A 10,049-nucleotide genomic window follows, 5' to 3' on the forward strand; every position below is an offset into this window, starting at 1 on the left:
CTGACCAGATTTGAAGTCTTCAAATAAAAGAATCTACAGCCAGAGAAAATCACTCTCTGTAATGGTCCTTAATTATGACTGATGAATCTTCAGGAGAGTCCTTTCTTATTAAAAGTATTACGTTGTGTGCTAAAAATGAAAAATTACTTCACTTTTTAGATCATCCCTATTTTCAACAGTCTAACCTAAGCAAAAGGTGGCAGAAATATAAGAAGATTTATTAAGAAAACTCATGCATTTTTATAAAAGTCTTGTAGTCTAGGAGTGCATTATTCAGAGTGTTACCTTTGGAGAAAGGCCTGTATCCTGGAAACTGGCCAACCCTGCAAAATAGGAATGGCAGTTGTTTCTTATTATAAATTGAGATACAGACATGCATTGAAATTATATTGAAAATTTTTGTTTACATGGGCACTCCCTTGTGGAAATCGTTGCCAGAAGCAGGAGATACGGAATGGGATATTGCAAGGACATTGTCTCTTTCTTCAAGCTCACAAAATGCATGCACTTACCTTGAAGCCTTCTGTGGAGACAGGCCAGACTTGTCCCTGGGAGATTTTATAGTGTCTCGTCTGCAGATGCTGCAGATGCTCCCCCTTTCTTCGGTCAAAACATTTCTGGCAAACCTTCTTTGGCAAAGCATTGTCTGGCAAACTAAGGGCATAATTGTCATTTGATTTGAATGATATAATTAGAACATTTTTATATCTTACTGACTGTGAATACATCTATAAATAATTTGTCAAGACTGTTAAGGAGAGAATCTAGACTACTCAAGGCACTTAGAGAACTTGGATGCAGGGACTTATGGTTCCTATTGCTGGCTTTCCCAGTGATTTGCTGCTTGACCCATGGTAGTTTCCTTGGTATGTTTATACCACAACTTTTCAGTCATGCAATGGGGATGATAACATCTATGATGCTTTAGGAACACATGCACTGAGAGGAACACAAAAAGTATGTCAAAAACCAGCAAAGAATTGTTGTTAAGGGCCACTTTTCAGTGGTATTTTCTAAAACGCAGAAAGTCAAAATGTATTACATCTGAGGTTTATGTATAGGACACTCTCAGCAGCTGAGAGGGTTTGAAATACAGTGAGTTGGAAGCCTGAACCCAAGTAATGGGAGACTCTACTTTGAAATGGAGCTCTTGAATAGATTCCTGAGCTGACTTTTGAGGTATCAAATTAAAATATATACTTGTACATGCATAGATAATATGCATGTACATATTGCATTTAAAAGTGATTCCCCAAGAAACTATTTTCTCACTGTTCACTCTCTTACACTTTTTATTTGCATTTGACATATGCTTGCTCCTATTATTGTCTGCATAAATAACCAGTTCCCTCTGTCAAATCTGAAGTTCGAGAGGCTCCCATAGCCCCTCCCTACCTACAACTCCCCCAAACAACACGCCTTACCCTGCCATGCTTGTACACACAATCAAACATATCACCTCAACATATAGTTCCAGATATTATACATTCTAATAAACCCTCAGTCTAGCACTGCTGTGCCATCAAAATATGCATATTTACACATTCACAGTCCCAGAAAAATCTAACAATACAGTACTGCCTGTACCAGAGCATTAGAGGTAGCAGGCAGTCTTGTGTAATGCTGATGGTATGGGAAAAGGAGATTTGCTGGTAGTCCAAGAGACTAACTGATCTAGTTTTAGGAAAGGGTGTAATCACTTAAACTTCCTCAGATCCTCCAGACCTAAACATGTTCTTCTCCTGGTCATTTGCATTTCAATCATTAAAATATCTCAGTGAATAACACAGGGAAGAGGTTAGAAAAACAATGACTGGGGTCCAGTATAATACACAGCACCAGACGATACCCTGTGCTGTAGGAGCCCCTTCCAAGAGTGCTCTGGCACTGCAGCACCCACATTTTGGGCCCCAGACTGGAATCCAAACCCAGAGCTCACCCCTGAGCTCACTACACAAGTTACTGGGACAATTGAATATCTCAGACGGCTAATCTTTTCACATGGATTAGGAAGAAGAGCTGCCCATTACCAGAGGACTAATGTGGTAATTCTGAATTCTTGTCTAGTGAATACAGTAATGTGGAGGGCATTTAATAGTTGATTTGATCACGCAACCTTCACAAAATATTTTTTCCTATAGGAATTCCTGCCAAATTTCCCTGTATGTTCAGCTGCCGCACACAGGTCCTTGGAGAAAGATGAGGCATTCAGTTAATGGGAACATATATTGACAATGGCCTTGTCTTTTGGTTGAACACTAGACTCATGTCAAACAGATTGCACTCAAGAGAGGTGGAAATTGTGAAGCTGAATTCTTTCCAGCTCTTGCCATGTCCAGCACTGAAGTCCTGTGTTAATATTTCTCCATGCTCATGTTGTTCAGGGAATTCAGTCCCTCGAGTTTCCTGCTTCAGGCCCTTCACCATGTCTCTGATTTCTTAACAGCTGTCCTCTCAGGACAGTAACAGCAACTGCTATTAAGAGAGGACTACCAGACTGCTAGAGCAATGAATGTAACACCAATAGGAGACCACAACTACTCCATACAGAATGGGCAAATGTTATTTTGGGTACCAAAGCTATATTTGTGGACACTGTCAGCGAGTGCTTCATGAAGCCACTAGTTAGGGTGTGAAGGAAAAGCAGTGTTGACTTACCTGATTTGAATACAGATGCGGACATAGTTGAAAATAAAGCTGTTTAAGAATTACCTATGGCAATACATGTAATATAACATCCTTGGAGAAGTTAAAATAGCCCCCAAAATCCGGTATGATTGTGTTGATAAAGCACATAGAAATAAGGAATCAAAAGGGAAACAGTTCAGTTTTAGTAGACTGAAGATGAATTAATGATCCCATGGTAGAGGTCCAGGGCAAAGGCATGCTAATTATCAGAAAAGAACTGATAAAAGGCAACAGTCTCTTCATCATTGAAATCAATCAGGTTGGTCAAGCATGATTACTTTCCCTGGTAAATATCTGTTGGCTGCTCTTGGTTATCTTTTTGTCCTTCACATCCTTGGCAATAAATACCAAGTGGACATATTCTGTGATCTTTCAAATAACTAAAGTGAAACTGAGCAGCTTACAGTTTCACTGATCTTTCTTCCTGCCTTTTTTAAAGATGGGCATAACATTAGCCTTTTTCCAGTCATATGGGACCTTCCCTGTGTGTCGTTATTTTTCACCAATGATAAACATAGGCCTTGCAATTACACAGGCAAACTCCTTCAGCATCCTTTGATGAGTCACACCCAGCCCCATGGATATGAATACATCCAGCTTCTCTTAGTAATTCCAGCTTCACTAAGTAGTAGGTTAGGAATTCCCCACTGTTGGTTATCCATTGCCTTCTCAAACTCTGTTGGAAGATGCAGATGCCTGGGGACAAGCTTTGCCTATAAAGACTGATGCAGAAAAGGTGCTGCATACTTAAGTGCTTTCTGTATCATCTCTCAATATGTGGACTCCCACATTCAGTGGTAGACACATATTTTCTCTGAACTCCCTTCTGCACCATCCATGCAGAACTGTTATGCTTAATGTCCCTAAGTGCCCAAGCAATGTTTTATATTCCTATTTTGTTGCCAGTCCTTGCCTCCACCTCTTATATACCTTCGTGTTTTAGTTCATCAAGGAGTTTGCTGCTTATCTAAGATGAAATTCCCAGTCTTCCTGCAAAACAAGGTAGTTTGTTCCTGAGGTCTCAGTAATTTTCCTTTAAACCCTAACCATCTCTCCTGAGCAGTCTTCTCTTTCACAGCTGCTGCCAAGGGTGTTCTAACTAGCAGTTACCTGAATACAATGAATTCCAGTCTTACAAAGTCTAGAGTGCTAATTCTGTTGCTTACTTCCCCAGCTTTCCACTAGATCTTTCACTCAGTCATCATGTGGTTGCTGCAGCCTGAGCTGCCATCTGGGATCATATTTATCATTAGTTCATCCCTTCTTCCAGTACTCAGCATTGCCCATCCAGTATTTACATTAGGATATTGTCATTAGCACAGTCTAAGAACTTCTGGCATTGTTTGCCCAGTGCTGTTGCCTCCCCAGCAGAAGTCTTCATGGCTGAAAACCTCCCTAAGGCAGAGGAGACTTCTGCCTTTCTGCTAGTTGTAGAAATCCTCCTTCACTTTGTCTTGGTCAGGCGGTCTGTAACAGGCCCCATCACAACATCCCTCATTTTCTTCCTGCCTGTGACGGGATGTATACAGCTTCACACTGCAGCTTTGCACAATCAAAGAGCACTTTAACATAAAGCATAAATCCTCCTCATCTTCCCTGTCTATTCTTCCTAAGCAGTCCATACTGTCTCATGACCATGTTTCAGTAGTGCACACTATCCCACCATATCTCCATTATTCTGACCATGTTCCCCTTCTCCCTTGCAAAATTCCTACATTTGCAGCTATTCCTCTGCCAATTCTGGGCTTAAGTCCTCTTCCCATGATGAAGCCTATTTCACACCCTTGTCATCAGGTTAACAGTCTCATTGCAAAGACCTCTTTCTTTCTTAGTCCTCAGATACAGATGTCCAAAAATCTAGAGGAATTCAAAGATGAAGTTACTAAGCTTCCAAACATGTTGTGGAAGCTCCTACTTAAAAATCCATTTGGATATCACAGGACTGCCAGGTGACTAATATAATCCCATAGTATTAAAAGGGCTTATGGGGGAATCAAGGGAACTACAGTGCAGTAAGGCTGATGGCTATACTGGACAAATCAGTAGAAATTATAATATAGAAAAAATTAATGGACACAAGAAAAAGTGACAGTCTTTCATGTGTATTTGTAAAGGGAAGATTTATTTCTTAAACCTGCTTGCTTCTTTGAAGGCCAGGTAAAGCACGTAGATTTAACGATCAAGACTGCATCTGTAATGCTAAATAAATCTGCTCCTGAATGCAGTCTCTGGTATCAGACAAAATGGTGCAGGATGCCTTGCAGCCAGCCCTCAGTGCTTGTGACCACCAGAATTGTCCAGCTGCATCAGCACTGCATAACCCTTGGCTTGGGTCTCTGCTGTTTAGCAAATGCTTACTTTCCCTTTTACACCACCTAAACAAAGTATAAAGCCGTAGCTTCTCCCCTGAAGTTTTTAATAGGTGGCATTAAACAATGGTACAGAGGGAAAATTGTAAACTGCAGCATTGGCATCTGTGTGCACACTGTTCACAAAAATGGAGCATTAGCTGTCAGAGCAGTTTTCAAAGGGAAAACCCCTTACCCTTTGGACTAGATTTGGAGGGATTAGAAAATGAGAAGGAAACTGAGAAAATAGATAGAAAAAGACTGGGAGGCCAACATGGGAAGTTAAGGGGAACTTTCAGGAGAAAGCAAGACCTAAACTTCTACCTTTTCCTCCAGATGTTCTTTCTGGAAGATAAAGATTATATTAATTCATATTTGCAGGCAAACTAACTTGAAGAATTTTCTTCCACAGATTTAAAAATCCTGTCATATGGACACTCAGATCGGTATCTTGTAAAAAGCTCTGGGATATACACCATCTGCTTTGGATTTGTTTTAATTCATAGAGATTATCAATCCCACCCAAGTGATAAATTTCTGTGACTTGGCCTATTGGGCATTCCAGCATCTTGCAAAGGAGTACTCTGTAATTTGAATTAACAGATCCAGACTCCATACAGATTTAGCTCCACAGTTCTCAGTGAGTTAGGCCACAGGAAACTGGCCAGTTTCCTCTGTCCAAGCATGGGGCAACGGAGACGACACCTGTCCTTGGGAAGAGGGATCTGCTGAAAGAGGCAGCAATGTCCCGATGCAAAACGGAGACGGAAATGGATCCTGTCAGCCATCGACTTTCTGCCACTTCTGTTTACATCCCTAGAGGGCCTGGGGTCCACTGGGACTAGAAGCAAACCTCAGCGCAGTCAGAAGAGGCAGAATGAGAGAAATCCCTGGATATAGATGGTCCTGCACAGACATACGGTGTACGCAAAGTGCTGGAATGATGACATCCAAGCATGCTGAAAACAGATCCCATACCACTTTCTGTAAGTCCCTACAATGTGATTTCCTGTCCCTTATGTGCAGTGAGCATGAGCTGGGGAGAAAGAGAAGCACCCATGAGCACAGGTGAAGTGTGAAAGTGGAGCACTGTCCAAGGCTCTTGAGTTTATGGCCCAATGCAAACCTCACTCTCCACTCTGCTTCTTAGAGCAGCATCGTCAGCCTTGTAACCCGTCTAGTTAGAAGGAAATTCCTGGCCCAGTATCTCCATGTCATTGTCATGGAACAACCTTCAGGCCTCCTGCTTAGGTCCTCCACTCCTTCCACCCTGGACCAAGCTGGCCAGGACCTCCTGCTCAGTTACAATAACAGGAAAAGAAGCATACTTGCAAACCTCTGGCCTCCATTTCAGGCCAATTGGTCTTCTTTTCTGCCCAGAGAGAAACAACTAAAGCAAACCCAGTTGGACCATGTTGGAATGAACCAGCAAAGTTCAAGAAGGCATCTTCTTGGGGGTCAGTACGTGTGGTGTAAAATTTAACCTTGGCAGCAGTGAATTCCAGTACAGAAAGGTAGCTGAGTTAGTGAGTTTCCAAGTCTTTGAAGAAGCACAGCATCAAGGTCACCCTCACACAGTTCATGCTTTCACAATGGCATTGGGTACCTTTGTTACTCTCATTAGATTCCTTTAACCATGCAGCTATCCTAGAGCAGCGGCACCATGGATTTCACAGACATTTTGAGGTGGTATGTTCAAGTCAGGTGGGCATCCAGTCGGTGGATATCAAAACAGAATGCCCTGATCCATGGAATCTCCCCACCAAATGGAGCGTGCTTTCCGAAAGATAAGTAATTTCCTCCTCTGTACTGAGCTCGCCCACTCTTTCATGCGAGTTTTCTTGAAGATTGGCATCAATGGTATTAAACTTTCACCCCATGCCAAAGTGGAGAGAATTCATTCACATAAGCAATTAGCAGAAGATCTCAAGATGGCACTGATCTTACCCTGTCCCTTAAATGTCACGTCATCAGCAGTTACCCCGGCAGGAGGCTTGGCAAGTTTTACTCTTGTCCTAAAGGAGCTTGATGCAGAAGAAGCAGGGAAGCCAAAGACTGCTCAGGGCAACAGCCTGCAGCTATGACCAGGTAAGCCCACCTGTACTGTTCCTGGTGCACAGCATGAAATTCATGATCTTCTCACCCACAAGTGATCTGTGAGCCTCCTATGTGAGGCCCATAACACCCATTTAAAAAGAGATCCCTTCGTCATCTCCCTCATATTAGTCAGCCCTAGGAGGCTGGAGAGAGCTGAGAGCTGCTCAGCTTCTGCTCAGGTTGGAAATCTGCTCTTGTGGATCAATGTTTTCCCTATGATTCTTCACATGAGAGGCCACACCTATCGCAAGAGAAACACAACTGCCAGCAGCCACAAGTCCCTTCTGGAAGTGCAGGTGGCTGCCTTCTGCACCATGGGAGACTGTCCAGGTATGGCTCCAGCTTGGCCGAGTACTGCCTTTATGAAGGTAAAGACATGCAAGATCCGTACAGCTACAGTGCAATGAGCTGCCACCTTTTGCAGTGCTACACCCAGCCTGTCCCAGTCCCACACAGCTGGATGAGTTTGTTTTTCTCAGCCAAGTATCTGCACTTTCAAGGGGTAGGAGTCCACAACCTCCCTCAGCAGCTTCCACTGTATCTCATCGTTAGGATCAGATCCAGGAAGGAAGGTTGAAGAGATCCACAGAATCAAAGTAACTGTGCCACAGGCAAGAAACCACCCAGCTGTCCTCCTGTATCTCACAGGTGACTGGCCAGATGTTCCTGCATCCCTTAGGTTGTCATTGGCCTCTCAGTATCTCGCAGCCCCTGGTGCTACCTTGCCAAGGAGATTTCAAGGAGAATTGTTCCAGGAAATTGATTGTGTTATTAGGAGCTTTGCACCGTGAAACAAGGAGTGGGGCAACTGGGTAGTTAACAATACACTCTCCCTCCATTAACATGTGGAGATTGAGCATTTGTCAACTAATTTTTGTAAGAATTGCAGTTCCCTCTTCTGCAGCATCTGAGCTGTGAGGAAGTCCAAGGATTCTGGAGTCAACACATGGACTGACAAGTTGGGTTGTGAGAGAACATTTTGAATGCCCCAGTACTAACTAAAGAGTAGATTGTCTGCCTCACAGGATGTATGGCATTCTGGAATTTGGGTTTAGCTTTTTCAATCATGATCCTGCCGATTCTGAGAATGCCTGCAGAGTGGGAAGGGTGAAACCCAGTACAAAGAGCAAAGAGTTCAGAGTAGAGCACAGAAGCCCTAGTTACCTTGTCTCCAAAACAAAGCTAGTCCCACCATTAGCTACCTTCTGCTGAGAAGCCCCATGGATAAAGCATTTGACTGTGAAGTGAGAGGTCTGGGCTCTTCACTCTCCTCTGCATGGGAGGGATGTGCGTACTCAGCATCCTTTCCTTATCTCTGAGATCTTGGTCCTTTACCAGTAGGTAAGGATATGTTCTGGGTGGATGCATGTCCACAGCCCTGCCTTGAAGCTTGGCCACTGTGCATGCAGGCACACTGACCCTCTTTTGAGTTAAGTTCCCTTGGTGTGTCACCGGTTGCCTACAAACACATGCAATACACGTCATTAACAGAGACAGTAGGTCGAGAAGATACAGTTGAAAAGGTGCTTTGCTGGGATACATTTGTGAAGATATGCTTTTTTCTTTAGGCTGCTCTGTTATGTTTGGGTTAGGCCATTTATAGTCCTCTAGTAGGCTATGAGCTCTTTGATAAGCTTTAACAGACTTTTCTGCTAAATCATACCTCCAGCAGCATATTGAAGATTCCTTTCATCATCCTGAGAATTTTAGCTGAGAAGATAAATATTCAAAATTTGTGACTTTTTCCATATTGTCTGCCCTGTAGCTTATGGTGAGATGAGCAATCAACTCTCACTTATCAGACAGGGTGAGAGACCCAGGTGGTGACATAGATCAGATTATTTGCATTCTACAGAAGCCACAAGGAGCACTGTGCAATCTGAATTATGTGAACAAAGTGTCTGTTCTGCAGAGATTACCAATGAATAACTGGATGCATTTAACAGTGCTTGAGGTTTTTAGGTGGGCTGTTATTCAGGAGGAAAAGGTCTAATTCAATCCATATTCATACATCTGCATAGACCAGATCCTGAGCAAATAACGCAAACTGAAACGCAAGCTGGAGATTAGAGCATGATGCAGGTACTTGTAAGGTATTGCAGACAGAAAGCTGATTTTGAACCAGGGTTACTTGCCCTACTTGATTGGTGATGAGGCCACTAAGTGTTTCTGTAGAGACCTCCCAACCGCTTCTCATTTCTGAGAGTACAGGCAGCAGGGAAGAAGTTATTCAGTGTGGGGAGCAATTGTTCTGATTCCTTTTCCTGCTTTTATTTCTGCAGGCTCTTCCTCTTTAGGATGCTGAGACACTGCCTTCACCTCTTTCATTTCCTCTGTGTCTGCTAAACTGTTTGGCATTATGCCCAGAATAGTGAACGGCAACCATTGCCTCCTCTTAGGTATCAGTTAGTATTTGCAGGAATCTTTCAAAAAGGATGTTGTTTCAGCATGGATTGCTTAAATTCACTTCTACTGAGAAATGAGTATTTAGTATCAGTGTCCTTATATTCTAGAAAAAAATATTTTGTCAGTGCCTTGATTCTGCCTTAAAAACATGTATGGCAATGTGAGACGTAGCTACTAAAAGATCACTTTCTGGTCTAATGGTTTTTCTTGCCAGATCCTGTAACTTATACAGAGTGGAACAGTATCCCCCCAGAATATATGGCATCATTTCTATTCTAGAATCAGGGTATTAACATATAGCACTTGCCAGGTAAAAAAACCCCACCATCACCCCAAAACAACAGAGGCTGGGGTAGTGACAGACCCTTTCCTGGGAGATACAAAAATCATGTGGAATAGAGCTACACTTAACGACTCTTCTAGAAAGAACAATGATACAGGATGGAGTCTGAAGTTCCCTGACTTGCTCATGATTTTCCCAAAAAAAAGAACTCAAATCGCTCCTTGCAT

The sequence above is a fragment of the Calonectris borealis genome, chromosome 20 (genome assembly GCF_964195595.1).
Source record: "Calonectris borealis chromosome 20, bCalBor7.hap1.2, whole genome shotgun sequence".
Classification (NCBI taxonomy): Eukaryota; Metazoa; Chordata; class Aves; order Procellariiformes; family Procellariidae; genus Calonectris; species Calonectris borealis.